Below are 20776 nucleotides of genomic sequence, written 5' to 3' on the forward strand. Positions count from 1 at the left end.
CAGCCACCATGAAATCGGTGGATAATGGACGATGGAAAATGTCTTGAGATCAATTCAAGAGTGTTGCATTTAATGCAGTATGATTCAATGGTCAAGATTGAACTGTTTGAATTGCTTAACCTAATAGGTTTAGGGTTTAGGGTTTTTGCTACTGACCTGTCTATTTCCTATAAGGTCGATGTTGTGTTTCTTTCTAAAGTTGTTGGCAAAATTTGTATGTGTGTATCCAAGGGAAGTGATACGTGATTCTTGCCAGACCAAAGGAGAGAAGAGATACTTGCAAAGTGAATGTGCAGAAGGTGGAGAGGAGCCAAAATGGATCTGCATTAGCATTGAGTTCTATTACCAGATCATTGTAATTCCTGTTGATCTTTAACCACTTCAACAGTTGTAAAATCCCTTAACAAGGTAGCCTTAACCGGCTTGATACAAATCCCTTAACAGGGTAACTTGAAGTTATTGAGTTCTGGGAAGCTATAGAGCTCTGGAGATCCTTTAGCTATTGAGTTCTTGAAATCCTCTAACAAGGTAACCCTTAACTAGGTTTAACCCTTAACCGGGTATTGTAGCCATCCCTTAACCAGGTGATCCCTAACAGGATCGGTTCCTAGCAGAACCTATTGTAATGTCTTTAATCGGACAAGGCTCCTAACATAGTGGACTTCTAAAGAGTTCAACAACAAGCTTGTGGGTATTCATCCCCACTGTGGTTTTTCCCAGTTGGGTTTCCACGTGAAAAAATATGTGTTTCATGTGTGATGTTTTTATCTTGTGATGCTTTGATGTTACCTGTTAAGCATATGATGGTTCTATGTTTAATGCCTATCAATAAAACATATTGAACTAGCTATTGTGAAGATATGAGGTAGATTACCTGTTCATACTTAAGGGTGAAATGGTAATGTAGTTCTGAGTTGAGTAGGAAGATAAGTGAGTAATCGGTTTATGATTGTTTTAGTTGTTCTGGGTTTTACCGGTTTCACTCTACTTCAAACCGGTGTCACTATTTGCTAGTCATTTGGAGTAATTGCTGGGGAATCGATTGAGAAACTGTTTTTTGCTTGTACTGATTCACCCTCCCCTCTTAGTACCGGTTTGGAACTATTTTCTCATCATTGAGTTATCAATTTTTTTTGAAATGGGCTAGAATTTTGTTCTCTTCATAGTGGTGGAAGAATTTTATGATTATGATAGACAATTTTTTTAGAATTTGTAGATTCTCATGACTGCACCTATCTAATGCCATATTTTGCAACTTCAGAGGCTTCGTCCAGGGTCATACAACCTCCTTTTCAGGTGCCATTTTTTTTGAAAGTGCATAATTTTTTGTCTACTTTCATAATCTACCATTTGCTTGCAGTGATTTTGAGTAGAAATTGGAATTTCAATATTTGGTCATTTTTGGCCTATTTGATACTTGCATTTTGCTTGGATCTTAGATTAGATCACTTGCAGTATTTGTTGAAGTCTCTTATATTCCATTTTGAGAAGTTGTAAAATTGAAATCAAAATTCCACCTTGCCTTGTTTTGCAAGTGGTCCATTGTATATACACTAAGTATAAAGTGCCAAATCACCTTTTTTGGGGGGGTGTCTTGTGTGATTGTGTCTCTCTCTATCTTGTATTTTTTCATTTTGGTGCTATGGGATCCTAAATTTCCACTTTTAACTCCTCATAATTATGCATCATGGAAGATCAAGGATTGGAGTGAACTAATGGAAAAATGACTCATTCATTATGTAAATGGAACTATTACAACACCACCTAGTCCTAAGGCTGAACCTAATGCTCAAATTGAATGGCTCATTAAGAATGCTACGACACTTGGAACTCTTAGAAAGTATGTATCATATGACCTGATATTTCACATTGATAAGTGTACCACAATTAAAGGGGCTTGGGATATTTAGGAGAAATTGTATGGACAAGTTGATGAGATTAAGGGCTACAAGCTTGATAGTGAACTCACAATATTGGATCCCAAGGATTTTGATACAATCCAAGATTATGTCACAAAAGAAAATGAGCTAAGGGAAAAGCTAAAGGATTGTCGAATTGACAAAAAGGATGCTCAATTGGTTTATAACTTGTTGGACAAGCTTCCTTCAGAGTATGCAGTCTTTGTATCTAGCTTTCACACCCATAGGTTAGCTCAAGGTTCCTCATACATTTCTCCTTGATTTGATGCATTCACAGAGGTGTTGATTCTTGAGAAATCTAAGTTGACTAAGATGGGGATTCTCAAATCTTCAAAGTCACAAGCTTTGGTGGCTAATAAGGGGAATCAAAGCAATCAAGGAAAATGCAAGAATCAAAAGCAACCTAAGTCAAAACCACAACAAGATGGAGCACATCATCATCTCCACAACAAGGTGATTCTACATCCTCACCTAAGAGGAAATCTTATAAGGACAATCTTTTTTGTGCATATTGCAAGAAGTTAGGACATAATGAACAACATTGTTACAAGAAGGATATTGATGAGTTGACGCATCTTCTTGAGAAGAACAAAATCAACCTACCTTCTAGAATGTCTACTTTGGCTTCCAACGAAAATGATAAAGGAAAGGATCACTCTTTTGGGATAGATAAAGGAAAGAGACAAACTCTTTGTGCTACTACTAGTCATGATTCAGGGGGATGGCTTCTAGATTCAGGGGATTCTCATCATATGACATCTTCACAGTCTAGGTTCTCTTCATTTGAGCCTTATCAAATGCTGCAGTTTTTGATTGGAAATCATAAATACATGGATGTGATTGGGAAAGGATGTATTTCCATTGGGGATAACTCCTTCAATGATGTGTTGTGTACCTCACTTGATAAACAATCTTCTTTCCATCTATCAAATCACACATGGGGCAATTAGAAAAATTGTGTAGTTCACACCTGATTTAGTTATCATTAGAGACTTGGTTACTATAACTATCATTGCAACTGGGGTGGTTGATCATGCATCTCAGTTGTACTCTTTTTCACATTTTGGTTATATTGATGAGGTTGATTCTTCCTATGTTGATGATTTTGATTTTGAGGAGAACTTTGGGTACTTGAACTTGGGGATTCTCACATGTGAACCTATTCTTGAGCCATGCATTTCATCTCCTCCTATTGATATCGCATCACCTATTGCACCTGATGATGCAACTAGTGTGATAGTTTTACCTTCTTGTGATTCACTGCAACAGGATATTTCATGTCTTCTAGCTTCAATTCACTGGGATGAGTACTTGACAGACATTGCAGGTTTGTTTGTGGATTCTTACATTGCAAATTTGGGAGACATCATTGATGACATTCATCTTCTCTTTGATGAAGATGATCCTTCTTCGATTATTGTGAGGGAACACTTTGACCCTCTTGTGCATTCTCTACATGATCATTCTTTAGTGGTTGACATGATTATGGATACTTTATTACATCAGCTAGAGGAGGTCTCTTTATCTTTGGAGGAGACATGTGAGTCTTTGGCTATTGTTCTACATTCTTCTCCACTAGATCTTGGAGTATCTTTTTTAGAAGTGTGGAGCCGTTCACCACCTTTGGAGGGGGTATCTTTCAGCATTGACATGGGGAAACTTGATCAGTTTTCAGAGATTCCATTCATCATGAGTTTTTTTCCCTACATCTTCCCTTCATGATTGGGGAGACTTCATGGATACACCTTTGTTTTTTTTTCTTCCTTAGGGGAGGAATGTTTTTCGACGTTCATGGAGAAGTTTCTTCATACATCTTCAAGCTTCTATCATTGGTGTAGATTCTACATTAAGGGGGGCCTACCTAGCTTCTCTTCTTCTTTCATATGGGGGGGACATTTTCCTCACATGGGGTTTTGTTCCTCACATGCTTCTTTGAGAGTTATTTGTATATTTTTATCTCTCTTTTGGGGAAGGGTTTTTTCCCATTGGGTTTTTCTCTCTTTCCCCACTTTGTGAGAGATTTCATTGCATTGGTTTATATGCATTTGCATTTGTACATGGGTACCTAACATGGCCTAGTAGCCAAGACCCATTTTGATTTGCTTAGTTGCATTGTAGACTTAAGTGCATTCCCTTAAGTTGAACTTAAGGGGGGCGTTGGTGTAATTATTTATTCATCTTGGATATTATTACACCTTACTTAAGTTTACTTAGGTACGTGCATATCATAGTAGTTTGGGTATGAGACACTTGGGTGTTTGTGCCACACTGGGTTAGTGTGTGTAGCAGAATTTCCACCTTTTGTGGTCTTATCTTGTTGTTACATTCCACATTCGGTGGGTGATCCACCTCATGTGGAATATTATATTATTTCTCCTACCTACCACACCTATTTCCTACCTACCCTTTTTTCTTATTGAGCCACATGTCATGTTTGTATGCTCAAATAGCCATATAGCCTTGCCTATATAAGCAGGCTCATATTAATTGTATGTAACAACACTAATTGATTGATTGATTGATTGATGATCCAATTGATCAGTATTTTATCTTGATAGAATATAGTTTTTTCCTATCATATTTTTTGTCTCTCTATTGTACTTTTCATTGAGCTCTTGATCTTGGCAAAATATCACACTTTCAACCCTTCAAGAAGAAGGGATATAGATATGATTCAAGTAGCAAGAGTAGAAAGGGGTTCAAGGGTAACCATCAGGACCTTAGAGGAGACATAATAGGGTATAGTAATTTTATGAAGGATAATGAAGCAACCAATAGAGGAGCTAATAAAAGGGGACCTCCAAGGGGTTGTTATACTTGTAGAGGTGAGCACTATGCTAATCAATGCTTGAAAAAGACTCAAGGAGGGAAAAAACATAGAAATCCCTTACCAACTCATCAAGCAACTTTCTAGCAAAGAATCCATGCTACAGTGAATAATAGACAAGTGAAATTTCAGATCACCCCATTCAAGACTATAGGTACGCTTTATGGGAAACCCATAAAAATGCTTATTGATACTGGAGCTATAGAAAAATTTATCTCCGAAGCTATTAAGTAAATTTCCCAAAAGGGATACTTTTATGTCTAACTCATGAACTTAGAGTATGCAAACCAGTTGAGAGTTCGAGTAGAGTGGTGTCTGTTTGAGGCTAGGGTTGAGCTTCCTAGCTTCACAATGGAAGTCAACCTATATGGAGCACCTTTAGGCTCGTATGATATAATCTTGGGGATGAATTGGTTATGGAAGCACAAAGCAAGAGTTGTCTGAATGCTTAGATGACCTAGGAAATAGGGTGTTCTTGCAAGGCTCCTAACATGAGGTCAAGTTATGCCAACTCTTTGTTATCCAATTAAAGCAGACTAAAAAGAAAGGATGCCAATTTTTTATGGTCAAAATGGAAGAATTAAGAGAATCTGAGGAAATCATGTTCCATGATGATATGCTTATTTATGAGACAAATTATCATAATGGAATAGACTAACAAAAAAAGAAAGAAAGGATGAATCTATTGAAGATAAATATTTGTATCTTCAGAATTATTGAGATGTGTTTCTTAAAGAATTACTCAAATTACCACCAAAGAGGGTATTTGATTTTTCTATAGAATTAGTTCTAGGAGCAGATCCTATATCTAAATCTCCTTATATAATAACAATTATTGAACTCATGGAGTTAAAAGAATAGTTGTAGGAGTTGTTGAACAAGGGGTTGATTCAAGCCAAAGTGTCACCATGGGGGACACTTGTAATATTTTTCAAGAAGAAGGATGGTACCCTTCACTTATGTATTGACTACTGGATGTTGAGTAAAGTTATAACAAGAAACAAGTACCCCTTGCCTCACATTGATGATTTTTTTGATCAAATGCAAGGGGCCATAATATTTCTTAAAATAAATATGCAACCGAGATACCATCAGTTGAGACTTAAGGATGAGGATATTCACAAGACAAATTTTAGAACCTATTATCAACACTACAAGTTTTCTATGTTACCTTTTGGGCTTACCAATGCTCCAACCGCGTTTATGAATATGATGAACAATATGTTCCATGATTGTTTTAACAAATTCATGTTGGTATTCTTAGATGATATTCTAATATATTCAATAAATGAGGAAGAATACTTACAACACTTGCAAATATTTTTGTAATTGCTACAAGAGCACAAACTATATGTGAAGCTATGTAAATGCACTTTCTTTTAGAAAAAAGTGCAATATCTAGGGCATATCATCTCTGCTAAGTGTATAGTTGTGGATCCAACCAAGATAAAAGTTATTCGAAATGGCCAACCCCTAGAAATGTATAGGATATTAGAAGATTTATGGGCTTGTAGGTTATTATAGGAAGCTCATAATGAACTTTTCACAAATAGCCTACCCCATAACCTCACTCAAAAGAAAAGGGAAACATTTTGAGTGGAGTAAGAAGTGTTAGAATGCTTTTGAACTACTTAAAGAGAAACTAACCATGTCACCAATATTAAAAGTACCAGATCCAAAGGGACATTTTATGGTGGTTACCAATGCTTTTGATGAAGGACTAGGAGGAGTCCTAATGCAGGATGGGCAAGTTATTGCCTATGAATCCCCAAAATTAAAGAATTGTGAAAAAAATTATGTGTTGCATGACCTAGGTCTTGTTGTAATTGTGCACGTTTAATGGATGTGGCATCACTACCTATTAGGAAAGACCTTTGAACTCTAATTTGATCAACAAGGGTTAAGATAGAATTTCACTCAGCCAAATCTTAATGCTCGTCAAAGGAAGTGGTTGGAATTAATTTCTGACTATGATTTTGAGATTAGTTTCATAAAGGGAAAATAAAATCAAGTGGTAGATTCTTTGAGCCACAAATGGCATATAACCTCCATGGTTTCAGTCCTCATAGATCTTAGAGCTCGAGTTCTACAGGAGCTATAAGAAGATGGGTATTGCCACTAGGTAATAGAAGCACTATGGGATAATCCATAAGATCCTATATATGAAGGATTTCATTTTAAATCTAATGGTCTATTGAGATTTCAAGGTAGAATGTATGTGCCAGAATCCCTAGAACATACAAGACTAGTATGGAAAGATGTGCATTCTACACCATATTCATGACACCCAAGAGTTACTAAACTCCTAGAAAATATAAACCCCTTTATTTCTAGAAAGATATAAAAAAATGTCACAAGGTTTGTGTATAGTTGGTTTGAATGCCAGAGGGTGAAGGCAGAACACCAATGTCTAACAAGTTTGTTATAGCCTAATTTAATGCTAGAATGGAAGTGATAAATAATTAGTATGTGTTAGGAATATTGCATCGTTAAGTTTTTTAGGTTTGTTAATTAGAATAGTTTAATGATAAAATAAAAGTGAGTTATAATAAAAACTCGCATAGATATTCTAGGTTTGAATGTAATTAGTTGAGATTTAATTACATGAGTTGTTTTAAGTTTAACAACTAATATATTTAGAGATTGGTTCCCTATAAAATAGGATAAACAAATTGATAAATATATATTAAATGAATGTGAGAAATGTGAAATAAAAGAATATTATTTTTGCATGAAAAATCTACTCCCAATTTCTCTCCCAAAAACTCTTATATGGTATCAAATCGAGGACAACCTTAACTCTCTCATGAGAGGGGTTGGAGTATGAGCTCATTATTATCCTCCTAGTTGTAGGACTAGAATAGAATAGGTGTATGTAGATTTCTATTTATTATTAGAAGTTTGTAGGCAAAAGTATTATTAGTTGTGGCATGTGATTAATAGCCTACATGTTTATTGGTCTTTAATTTTTTCCTTGATGAATTGGTTATTGGTTAATCGATGACTCTTTAATTATTGGACTGACGCTTTGATTTAATATTGTTGGGTTTCATTTTAGATGATCTACATAGTTCGTTCTTCAGGGTTGAGATCTCATGTATGCAATTAGATTATATTATTTGTAAGGTTTCATGTGTGTTTATTTCCTTGCTTGGCACTCTAATTGGCATATTTTGGCCTCATCTTTTTTTGATCATATATTGTTTAATTAGGAGTCTAAACCATTTGATGATCACTAGGTCAAAATATTTCATTGGCAGGCAACTTGTTCTTTGTATCTCTCTATAGTTTTTCCACCTTGTTTAACTCCTCCACTAGAAATTCCTAGATCAGAGGTTAAGGGTTTACATTTTATTGGCCTATGCAGAGATTTGTTTTCTTTTTTCCTTAGTCATCTTGGCTTTGGAATTAGGTTTTTACTTTGGTGATATTCATGTATTCACTTTGGGGCTGGTTTAATTTCTTTTTGGGCAAAGTCTTCATTGTTGATACGAGGATTATGTCAGTAGTATATCGTATGTCAATTAATAGATCTAATGGAGAGGCATATAGAGAGGCATCAGGAACTATATATCTTGATGATGATAAATTTGAAGACCTTGTGCAATTCGTAGAGGCATTGTCATTTCAAAGAGAATGTGCTAAATTTTACCTTGGCTTGTATATGTTCCATGAAGATGATACATATTAAAAGTGCCATAAATCTTAGAAAGCCACCAATTTTCATGTTGGAAGAGAATTGCTAACCCTAGTGTCGAGCATTCCAGCCTTAGTTGTTCTAGTTTATTATTTAAGCTCAAGGTAATAATTATGTGGCATTGTTTGCAATAGGCAGGTAATATAGAATCAAATACAAGAGAAATATAAGAGAACATTATATAATTTGATTGATTTATTTTCTTTTGGATTAGAGATTCAATGCCTCCTTTAGCTAGTGATCTCTTTCTACTTTGTAGTTTGAAATACCATTAAATTCAGTTCTTTATTTATAAAAAATGTCTGAATTGTATATGGAGTGCATGATTGGTGGTACTCAACACTCCTTGTGAGAAGTTAACATTAAGGGGGAAAGATGTATTCTTTCCTCACAATTGATGAAATGAGCTTCAAGAGTCAAATTTTCTAAGTAGTACTTTAATTGGAGGATGGAGGTACATGAGGCTGGAGGACATTCATCGACCTCTCATCAATCACTAGCAATGGGGTCGTGAAATTGCATTAGTGACAAAACCATTTATGCCAAAATTACTAAAGCCATGATCTATTTCTAGGTGGGAGCAACAATCATTTCATATCATTTGTGATTAGAGTGGTAACGGTCTATAATGGTGCCTGCATACGTGACGGAGACTTGGTTCTCAATCTTTGTAAGATGTGGTTGGATGTATATTTCCTCAATCACTAATGTTGGTTGTTTTTGAATGGATGTTTTTGTTCCCATTCACAAGATGGTATAATTGATTGGAAGCGTTTGTCCCTAATCACATGAGTTTGTGATTATAATTGGGTGTGTGTGTCCCTAATCATAATTGTTGTGAGAAGGTGCATGCATCCCTGTTCATAACCTTGATGTTGGATATAGGTGTTTGTCCCTATTCAAACTTGATGTAATGCCTTGGGTAGATGCATTTGTCCCTATCCTTGGTTCCATGGGTAGATGTTTCTATCCCTATTCTTGGTTCCATGGGTAGATGTGTTTGTCCCTATCCTTGGATGAAAGTATAGTAAGTATGGTGAGGCTAGTTCTACCATTGCTTGTCATGAGTAGATGTGTATGTCCCTACTCATATATTATGATGAACTATTGAATATGGGTTGGTCCACTATCCTTATTTGGAGAATGATGCAATATGGGAGGGTGTTAGGAATATTGCATCATTAATTTTTTAGGTTTGTTAATTAAAATAGTTCAATGATAAAATAAAAAGTGAATTATAATAAAAAATCACATTGCTATTCGAGGTTTGAAAGTAATTAGTTGGGATTTAGTTATTAGTTGTTTTAAGTTTTAACAACTTAAAACAACTCATATATTTAGAGATTTGTTCCCTATAAAATAAGATATAAAAAATATGATAAAAATGTATTGAATGAATGTGAGAAGTGTGAAATAGAAGAATATTATTTTGGTGTGAAAAATCTCCACCTAATTTCTCTCCCAAAAACTCTTATAGTATGGACTTTATCCAAGGATTGCCCATGTCTAAAAACAAGCATAATTCTATATTAGTAGTGGTTGATAGGCCTAGGAAGTTAACCCACTTTATACCTAGAAAATTGATAGATGAGGCACCCATTATAGATCAAAAAGTTGTCCAAGAGATATTTAGACTACACCAGGTACCAAAAAAGATAATATCAGATAAGGATGCTAGAATGACATCCATATTCTAGCAAATCTTGTTTGCAGCCTTAGGTACTTAGCTAAACATTAGCTCTGCCTATCATCTAGAAATAAATGACTAGATAGACAGGTCAATCGAGTTCTGAAAGACCTTTTGAGAATGTACTGCACGTATCAACAATACAAGTGGGAAGATTACTTACCCTTGGTTGAATTTCCATACAGCAACTCTTATTAGTTTTCCATAAAAATGACACCATTTTAGGCATTATATAGAAGGAGGTGTAGAAATCCCATTAGTTGGGGTAAGCTAGAAGTTAGGGTAATCCTTCGTCCTAAAATTCTCTTAAAAATGGAAGAGTGAGTCAATCTGATCATAAAAAGGTTAATAGAAGCTAACTATCAGCAGAAAAGCTATGTAGAATCAAAGCAAACACCCAAGCAATTTGAGGTGGCAAAGAAAGCACTTCTACAAGTCAAACCTCAGAAAAGTGCCATCAAATTTAGAAAATCTTCAAAAATTGCATCTAGATATGTTGGACCCTTTGAGGTCCTAGAGTCATAAAATCGATCGAATATATAATTTCTCTACCTCCAGCTTTTGTTCGATTGCATGATGCATTTTGAGTATCTTAACTTAAAAAGTATATATCAAATTTTGAGCACATGATCGATTGTAATTCTTTACAAGTACAAGACCCAGGGGTGATCATGATCGATCCACTTAGGGTAATCGAGGTATGTAAGCTTTACTTACATAAAAAAAAATTAAATAAGTGTAAGGTCCAGTGAGACTAATACTCCAAGGACAATGCAACTTGGGAGGAATTTGATGAAATCCACCAGAAGTTCCCTTGTTTAATATTTTCAATAGTTGAAATATTTCCAATGTCTGGATAAATACTAAATTTTAATTTTGTTGTTTATGTTGATACTCTAATCATCGAGGATGATGATTCACATGGGGGAGAATATTTTACATCCCTCTATTTCACTGCTACTATGCTATGATTTATTTGTGCTATAATGTGATGTTTAGTTAATGACAATTGAACAATGGTTCATAAATTCATATTCAAATGAATTCATTTGATAGTCAATAAAGTCTTATATTTCCATTTAATCATATTTATATTTGCTATAATAACTTATAATTGTTGGAAAATGCACACTCCAATGAGAAATTGTAGGTGATTGAAGGTGTATATGGTGAAAATGGATAACAATAATAATGATATTGAAAGGCTAAATGAATTCAACCACAAAACCTTAGCCTAACAACAACAAAGATCCACCATAACATATGAAGATTACCTAAGACAATGCAAATCAAATGAAATCACAAAATTATACCATCACATGTCCAATAGGGTTTGGATCTCCATCCTTCCTATCTCCATTGATCTTGCTTGATATATTTGCTCTCAGATTTTATGTGCACAAGAGCTCAACAAAGAACGGAATATGGTTGCAAGTAGAATCGTAGTGTAGTCAAGTGTATAAAATTCATTAGGGTTTGATAATGAAGGAAGAATCTCCTTATATAGAAGACACAATATGAAATGGAGGGATAAGATTGAGAGGTGTAAAAAGGAGGTCGGCTATGATTAGAGGGTAGGTAAAAGAAATAATAAAATAATGAAAGGGGTAGGTAGTGCATGAATTAAGAGATGAATGACATATGTCATGGGTAGAAAAGGTTAATGAATTAATTAAATAAATAAAGATTTATTTAATTAATAGAAGAAGTGGGATCAATTAAATAAATAATATATTTATTTAATTTAGGAAAAAGATAATTTAAATAAATAAATGTATTTATTTAAATGAGAAATAAGGCTAGAAGAGGATAAATGAATGAATTAATTAAATAAAGATTTATTTAATTAATAGAAGAATTAATCTTAGATAATTAAATAAATAAAATATTTATTTAATTAGACTGGACAATTTTGGGTGTCTACATTTTGCCCCTCTGGTGCAGGAGCACCTGAGCAGGCTGAATGCTCAAATCCTAGTAGGTATAGCATTTTGTTGCAAATTAAGCATGTGTGTTTATTTTATGCTTCTAATAGGTTTAATAGGTTTGTTTTGTGGTGTAATAAGGTTTGGAACTCATTTGTGTTAAGAGTTTCCAAGATTTTGTTTTTTTTCTCAGTGGGCCAAAAATTGTCAATTTTGGGTCCAAATGAGCATTTTTGAATTTTTGATGTTGTAAAGCCTTGAAAGGCATTGGAGCATGTTTATTTAGTTTTTCTAATGATTTTGAGTCATTGGTTTGAGTGCCAAGTCACCGGGAGTCAAAATGCAACTTTTTGAGCAACAAAAGTTGTCAAAAGTTGTCAAAAAGCTGTCAAAAAGTGCAAAAAATGACTTTTGGTGGTTTTGGTTAGTTCCAGCCTGTACCTGTCCATACAAAGGCTTCAAAAAGTTGGCACATGTATAAAAACCATGTTCCAATCATTGTATGAGCAGTTTACATTGGGAAAAGAAGAAAAATACTTGTTTTGCTCTTATTTTCTGTGAGTTTTTAACTAGTTTTATGCACTTTTTAGAGTACAGTCCGTACCATGGCTCCATGAGTCTGTACTGCTCCTATTTTTGATTGATGTGATCTCCTTTGATGTTTTAGTAGTGATTGGAACAACTTTTGTTTGAAGAGTTCTTAAGAGAAGCATTGTTTTGTGGTTCCAATGGAAGATCATTCATGGTCCAATTGATTTCTTCAAAGTCTCTTCATCCATGGCTTTGAGGAAGTTTGTTGGACCCTCTGTACATAATGTACCATACATCTATTTCCCTTTTCTAGCAATGCACAAGTGTTTGTAAGCCCATGGCAAGTGTGTGAAGTGAGAAACTTGGCTTGGGTATTCTCAAATTTGTTTGAATGGTACTTTGCTGTTCATAGCACTGTACCTTGAAATGTTGAAGAAGAATCAAGTTGGCAAGAGTCAGCATTGTACTTTACCATCCTTGTCTCTCTCATGACTTGGTTGGATGTAAGAGGAAAAGGTGTAAAAACGGACTGCAAAACAGTGAGTCACTATTTCATTGTTAGATCCTCATTGCCAACCTCTCTAAATGGATAGTATGAAATGATGTATTCCTCTTTCTTGCATCATGAAATGTATTTGCAAGTATTTTCAATGTTGAGATGAAAAGTTACACAAACTGATTGTAAAGGACCTAAATAAGGATCCTAAAACAGTGTACTTTTTGTCACAGTCATACAAGGTTGTCTTGATTTGTGTCATCCTTTAAGTATTCAAACCTTCAAGATCTTTGAAGAGGATAAATGCATTATTCTATCATGCCTTTAACACCTTCTTGTAGGCCAGAGATAGAGTGAAGGAGTAATAAAAACCAAGAAAGACAGTTGTAACAGTTTAATGCAGTCAAAATGCAGTGTAGGCGGATGAAGGAACAACAGTCACAATAAAACTCTTCTCCTATTTGTTTTGTAGGGTATTAAAACATCTCTCAAGTCATTTTTACATTTGCATTTGATAAAATTTCATTGTATATGGTTCACCAATGTTCAAAATGTATGCAAACCTTAAAAACAGTGCTGTCCCAGTCATCTAGACTGTTATTTCTGTGAAAAGGCAGCAGCATGGTACTTGTTTGACTTAATGTCAGTATGCTAAGATAGGCTTTGAATCCTTGTAAGTGTTTGATATATGTTAAAGCAAGGTTTGGAACACTTAAAATTGGTCTAGCATCATGGAGGAGACCTTTAAATTGCAAACCCTCTCTAAAACCCTTAAAAACCCTTGAAAAGTGCATATTTTGTGGACAGTCCTCAAACAGTCTGTACAGTACTTGCCATAGAAAAAATCCTTGAGCTCTCATCATCAAATGACCACATATCCAAGGGTTTTTCATGAAGATTAACAGGTTGAACAGGGTGAACAAATTTCACTAGAAACTAGGGCTAATTCTAGTAGCCTTTTTGGAACAAATTTGACCAATTCATGAAATCGGTAAGGAAGGGGAAGCAATTGGTTGTTTCAAATCATCAAAATTGATGAGTAAAGACTTGAGACACCCTACTACAATATCCAAATCATTTTATTGAGCCATTTGATCAAACTGACCTTTTGCACCTAGAAAGTTGCTTTGAGTAACCCTACGCTCTTTGTATCCAACTTAGAAGTTTCCATTCTTGAAAAGTGAAGGACAGTCATCATACCTTACAGACCTGTCCAGATGCTCAATCAACACTTTAATATGATTGAATTCCTTAAAGGTGCAAACAAGGTTTGGTAAACCATGGTTCTCCAATAGTTGCCCATTCCTGGAAGAGAGGAGATTCAGCCAGTTGGACAACCAAATTTGTTCATTTTTGGTGATACTCAAGAGGACCTCATTTCAGACTTGAATGCCTTAGCATGGAAGGTAAGGAGGAGTGATGTCCAATTCAATAGGGTGCAAGCAGTGTTGAATAGAGAGGATGAGATAGGAGAAAGGTTTAGAAGAATCCCATTTGTGCCTAGGGATTGATTTGGGAAGAATATTGAGAACAAAAGCCCACCAACCTCAAAGAAGACCAACTTGTACTTTACCTCCTCATCATAGTGGTATCAGAGCCAATTCAGATTTGGGTTGAGAGATCAGCACATGTCAGGTAGTAAGTCAGTGGGAGACAACACCGACAACATGGTGACCAATGCAGAGTTAGCAAAGAGGGTGGAGGATCAGGTTGAAGAAAATAGACTCCTTAGGGAAAGATTACAACAACTTGAAAGTAAGTTGAACTGGGTAGAAGTCAAGACTGAAGAAGTCAGTGAGAGAGTAGAAAATGCTGAAGATAAGAAGGAAACCTTAGAGGAAGAGATCCTCGAACTAGATCCAATCTTGGATAGAGAACAAGAAACCTTTTTACAAGCTTTGAAAGCTTTGACTGGAAAGGCCCTAGATGGAGTGTCCCTTTTTAGTGGCAAGATGGAACCAGAAGCACTAATGGAGTGGATAGAGGGTCTAGAGAATCACTTTGAATGTGATGGCATTACTAAAGCACAAAAAGTGAAGGTAGCCAAATCTAGAATGAGAGGGGCAGCCTTGACCTGGTGGAAATTCATCCAAGAGGAAAGGGTGAAAGAGGGAAAGAAACCCATAACCACCTGGAAGACAATGGTAACTAAAATCAAAGACACCTACATGCCTGAAGATTATGAAATCCAGTTACATAGGAAGAGACAAAACTTGAGACAGAAAGACCTAGATGTCAGTAGTTACACTGAAGAATTCCAAAAACTAAGCCTTAGATCTAAGGTACAAGAAGATGAAAATGTCAGAGTAGCTAGGTATCTCAATGGGTTAAGATGGAATATTTAGGAAGAGTTAAGCCTATGGTGTCCCAACACATTACATAAGTGTTATCAATTAGCATTGAAGGTAGAAGAGAGAAACAAGAAGAAACAAGAACATAATGGTAGAGGCAGAGGCAGAGGAAACAAAGGCAGTCATAGAGGCAGTTTTGGGGGAAGATACACAGATCATAGGTCCCAGGGAGAGTATAAGCTTATTGAGAAAAGTGGGGATTCTCAAAGTAGACCCAACTATAGGGGTAGGGGATCAGGCAACCCAGGAAGGGGTAGATCTAATGGACCTAGAAGAGGTTCATACTTCTCCACAATGAAGTGTTACAACTGTCATAAATTAGGCCATCCAGCATATAGATGCCCAGAGAAGCCAAGCTCATCTCAAGGAGGTGATAAGAGAGTCCATTTTGTGCAAGAGGAAACCACACCAAATCAAAGGTGTCTACAATCAGAAGAAGGGGAAAACCTCATGATCAGGAGGATCCTCATGAAAGAGCCATCTCAGAAAGATATGTCTCAAAGGAAAGCTCTTTTCAGGATCAAATGTAAGATCCAAGGAAAGGTGTGCAAAGTTATCATTGATTCAGGATCAACTGATAACATCATATTAGAAGAAGCTGCTACAAAACTTCATCTACCTAGAATACAACACAATGAGCCCTACAAGGTCACATGGTTGGAAAAAGGGCAGCATGTATTGGTGAGTGAACAAACATGGGTAGAGTTTAACATAGGTGAGTACCAGGATAAGATTTTGTGTGATATACTACCTATGGATGCTTGTCATTTGCTTTTAGGAAGACCTTGGCAGTTTGACAGGAAAGCACAATATGATGGTGAAAAGAACTCATACTCATTTTTCAAGAATGGTATCAACTATAAAATTCAGTCCCTTAGTGAAGAAAGAGAGGGCAACAAACCACAAGTTCCCAAAACTTTGTTAGTTGGTGAAAAGGAGTTCATTCATACCTTAAAAGGAGCTGCGATTGAGGCTATGGGTCTGAGACATATTCTGTATGTGCCTGAGTTTCGGGCGAACATGGGTCTGCTAACTACACTAGCGGAGAGGTGGCACTTCGAGACTTGTACATTTCATTTGTCGATGGGTGAGATGACAGTCACCCTTGAGGATGTATACAGGATCCTGAGGATACCGATCGATGGGGAGCTGATTCCGTATGATCGAGATGGAGACAGGGAGGCCCTGAGATGAGTGTTCCAGGACCCAAGACTGGAGATGAGGGTTGGACATGTGGCTTGGGACACCATGACTACTACAGGATTGGCGCTGCCAGTAGTGATAGGAGGAATGATCAGTGGGTTCTTGTGTCCTGATAGAGTGACATGAGGGTTGGCTATGGGCTGGGGAGGAGCATTGGAGACACTGGTGACACATCACACCAGATATGCATGGGGACCATGTGTTCTAGCACATGTATATTATGAGTTGCATTAGTTTGTGTACAACGGGTCAGTGGGATTGGGCTGTGGGGTCACATTGTTACAGGTGTGGGCCTATGAGCATCTGCCAGTGATGAGACCGATACATTTTAGAGGCAGAGGTCACGAGTGCAGTTTTGTACACTTGTATGACATGATCACTTCGTAGCCACGGATTGGCAGATTAGAGCACTGGCGGCGGGTGATTGATGATATTGACATGGTCATATGGAGGCCATACCTGGGATGTGAGCAGTGGGAGGACGATGCTATAGATCTTCCCTACACCTTCCAGAGCAGGTACCTGATTGGGCGGATACCCTATGTGCTGGAGAGGCAGCTAGTGGACAGGGTGGGCAGGTAGTTCGGCAGGATTCAGTGGATGCCATGGGGTTCAGGCATGTATGCACGGACTGTCAGGGATCAGGCGCAGTTTGGGCCCCTATTATCATATGATCAGGCTGTGACACAACTAGTAGAGATGATGCCCCTACCCTGGGACATGTGGCCAGAGATTGAGGATGCAGGCATGGATGCCGAGTACACAACATATTGGGCCGAGCATCCATTCCCACGCCTGACGGATCCAAGAGACCTACTAGATGGAGATGGTGGTGGGGATGGGGATGATGATGAAGATGATGGACGCAGAGGTCGACGGAGGAGGAGGGGGGCAGTTTGAGAGAGGAGGGTGGCACCGTAGAGGGAGGGTGGAGAGGACAGGTAGGCTCAGGTGGTGAGAGGTCACGGTGGATTACCGCTATAGGTGCGAGCAACACAGGGTCCCAGATAGGTGTAGGTACAAAGATAGATACAGGGATAGGTACCAGTACAAGCACCAGTATAGGCACAGGCACAGGGGCAAGCACCCGTACAGGGGGAGCCATAGGTAGAGCCATAGGGGGCTGAAGCAGAGGAGGATGAGCTGACCGAGCTGAGGGAGATCTGCCAGGGACAGGCAGATGAGATCCAGGAGCTGGAGAGAGAGAGAGATAGGCTCAGGAGGCGGCTTAGAGATACTGAGTGGGAGCGGGATTAGGCCATTCAGCACTACATAAAGGCAGAGACAACACTGAGGGCTGGGAGGCAGGTGGCAGAGGATACAGGGGCTGGATATGCCTACGTCCTGTGGGCAGGGGAGGAGATCGGTTACTGGTGGGATCTCTATTATGGTGCGGTGCCAGCTAATCAGCAGGTGAGGAGCTTCCATAGACCATCATGGACAATGATAGCTACAGGAGGGAGCCGGAGGAGATAGACATCTAGTGGTGGGGTTATGGGTCCTCCACCACCACCAGATAGAGGGGACAGGAGGGATGATCCTGGGGCGGGTCCTTTGGGGGCTCAGATTCTATCGAGGCTAGGTGGCTCCAAGGGAGGGAGTTCATCATAGCTGTAGAGGGCTCCCTATGTATCAGTATTATACCATTCTTGTATGATGATGTAGACACCTTCGGGTGCTTTGTAGCCATATGATTTTTACATCATTATATCATGACACTCTATATATATATATGAGATGATTCATCTTTGTGGCAGCTATATGCATGTGTACCTATGTGATGAGATGTTTCATGATGTATGTTTCTATGTGATGCTTATGATATGGATGCAAATATGTACATGAGGAAATGCAATATATTTTTTTGTTCTTTTATGTTTTACATGTGTATGCAAATGTAAATGTGAATGTATGTAATGCAGATGAATATGATAATGCAAATGTAAATTGTGCTAACAGGTGTTGTGTGCAGGATGTGATGCAGTTGTGATATCTATATGTATGTATGAAATGCTTATATGTGGTAATGCAAGTGCAACTACATGAAATGCAAATGTTTTTGGTGTGTCATTATACTCAGTCATGTGATAGCAGGCTATGCGGACTCGAGAAGGATGATGGAAGTCAATCAAGAAAGGGGAATGAAAGATAGAAGATATGAAAGTGAAAGAGCTTCTTGTGCGTTATCATCATTGAGCTTTATTATGGCAAGTAGGTTATGACAATCGAGGCATATGTTTGACCCAGAAAGTCATTGTACCTGTTTGCATGGAGATAAGATAGTTACAAACAAAGAATGCCCCAGTTCATACTAGACTCACAGTGTCCTCATATCCTTGGACAAGTCATAGCATTACTAAGAGACAATCCACAGACAACAAATACAAATAGGTGACGATACCCCATCCTCGCCTTTCTAGTCAAAGACATCCTGGAGATAGAATCTCTAGTCAGAGACATCCTAGAAAAGCTAAAAGACATGTCACCAAAAGATAACATCAAAAGAAAACCAAGACTCAACACCAACATCCACTGTAGTCCTCAAGTTTAGTGTTTCTTGTCACTTGTATAAGTCTTATTTGATTGTGGTCACAATGTTTACTTTCACAAAAAGGATAGATAGCACTGAACCATAATGTTGTCTGAGTCTGTTGAAAGATTTGATTTTGTTGAAGCCCATTGTTGCTGCTGTGTCTCATCTGAAATTGATTGAATCCATGAAACTGATACTTTATTGTGGAGAAGATGAAACTTTATTGCGGATCTGTGATGCAAATGTTGCTTTATTGTGGATTGTGCGCGGACAGACTGAAGGAAGCTGGAAGAAACTATACTCCTCGAAACATGTGATGTTCTCAGTTTCACACCCATCACTAGATGTAGGATTTTCCTTAGCCATAGATAGGATCTGATTTATTATGGATGGAAAGGGAGGTGAAAAGGGAGGTTTATTATGAATGGCTAACCAATCTTGGGTAGATCAATAACAAGCCATGATGGGAATGGGTAAGTTTATTATGAATGAATAGGTTGTGAGTGTGTGCAAAGTGAAAGGATGAAAGTGAATCCTGAAGGAGGGAGGAGCAATGTCTCTACGCATGGCGCTGGTGACCTAGTTTTCACCATGGTACTTGCCCAGGGCACCACCGAAGTGGTTTTCACCGTTGGACGAAATTATTTCTCTTTACTTTTTTCGATTTTTCAATGTTTTTTGTGTCACAAGGCGCCTGTTTGCCAGGTTTTCACCAAGTAACAATTTTTTTGTTTTATAATTTTTTTTGTATTTTTGAATTTTTTGATTTTTTTGTATTTTTGAAATTTTTGATTTTTTTGTATTTTTGAAATTTTTGATTTTTTTGTATTTTTGAATTAGGATATTCCAAAGAGCTATGTGTAGAACCTACGAAGGTGCATGCCATTGATAGGATCCTCCAAAGGTTCACCTTCTGTAGTTGAGAGCTAATATGCCCTAGATCCATATGATGTTGTAATGATGTAAGGACCAAGCCAGTTTGGTTTGAATTTGTCCTTCTTCTGTCTGTCTTGCTGATTTTTAGGATTTTCTCTGAGAACCAAGTCACCTACCTCAAATGTGTGAGGCTTTACCTTGCGATTGTAGCTGCATTGTTCCTTGACTGAATGATGTGTAGCTTGAGTGACTGTCTTCCTTGATAAAGGAATTGAGATAGAATTACTAGTGTGTGGACTACGTAGGCCCGTATGCGTGTCACCTGAAGAAGTTTGGGCATCCCTGACAACAAAGTCCTTCGAGGAAGTTCCATTAAAGGTCCATGATATATCACCATAAGGGAATGGATGTGTGGAACAAGTGGATGAGTGATGAAGGCTTATGATTGTGAAAAGAAGTGAAAGTAGGATAGCATGATGGAGACTTAGGATTAACAAGTATGCTTTTTGACTTAAAATTGTAGAAATTTTGCCCCCAGTTATTTTGATATTAGGGGAGATCAACTCTTGTTCTTTTTGCTTCATAGGAGTTTTATCCTTGACCTTGATTTTTGCAGAGTCTAATAGCTTTTGATTTTGATTTGGACTAAAGGACTTTTCTTTAGTTTTGACTTTTAGATTTTTCTTTTCAAAGCTTGATTTTTCATCCCCAATGAGTAAGGGCTTTTGTAA

This window comes from Cryptomeria japonica, chromosome 8, assembly GCF_030272615.1.
Source record: "Cryptomeria japonica chromosome 8, Sugi_1.0, whole genome shotgun sequence".
NCBI lineage: Eukaryota > Viridiplantae > Streptophyta > Pinopsida > Cupressales > Cupressaceae > Cryptomeria > Cryptomeria japonica.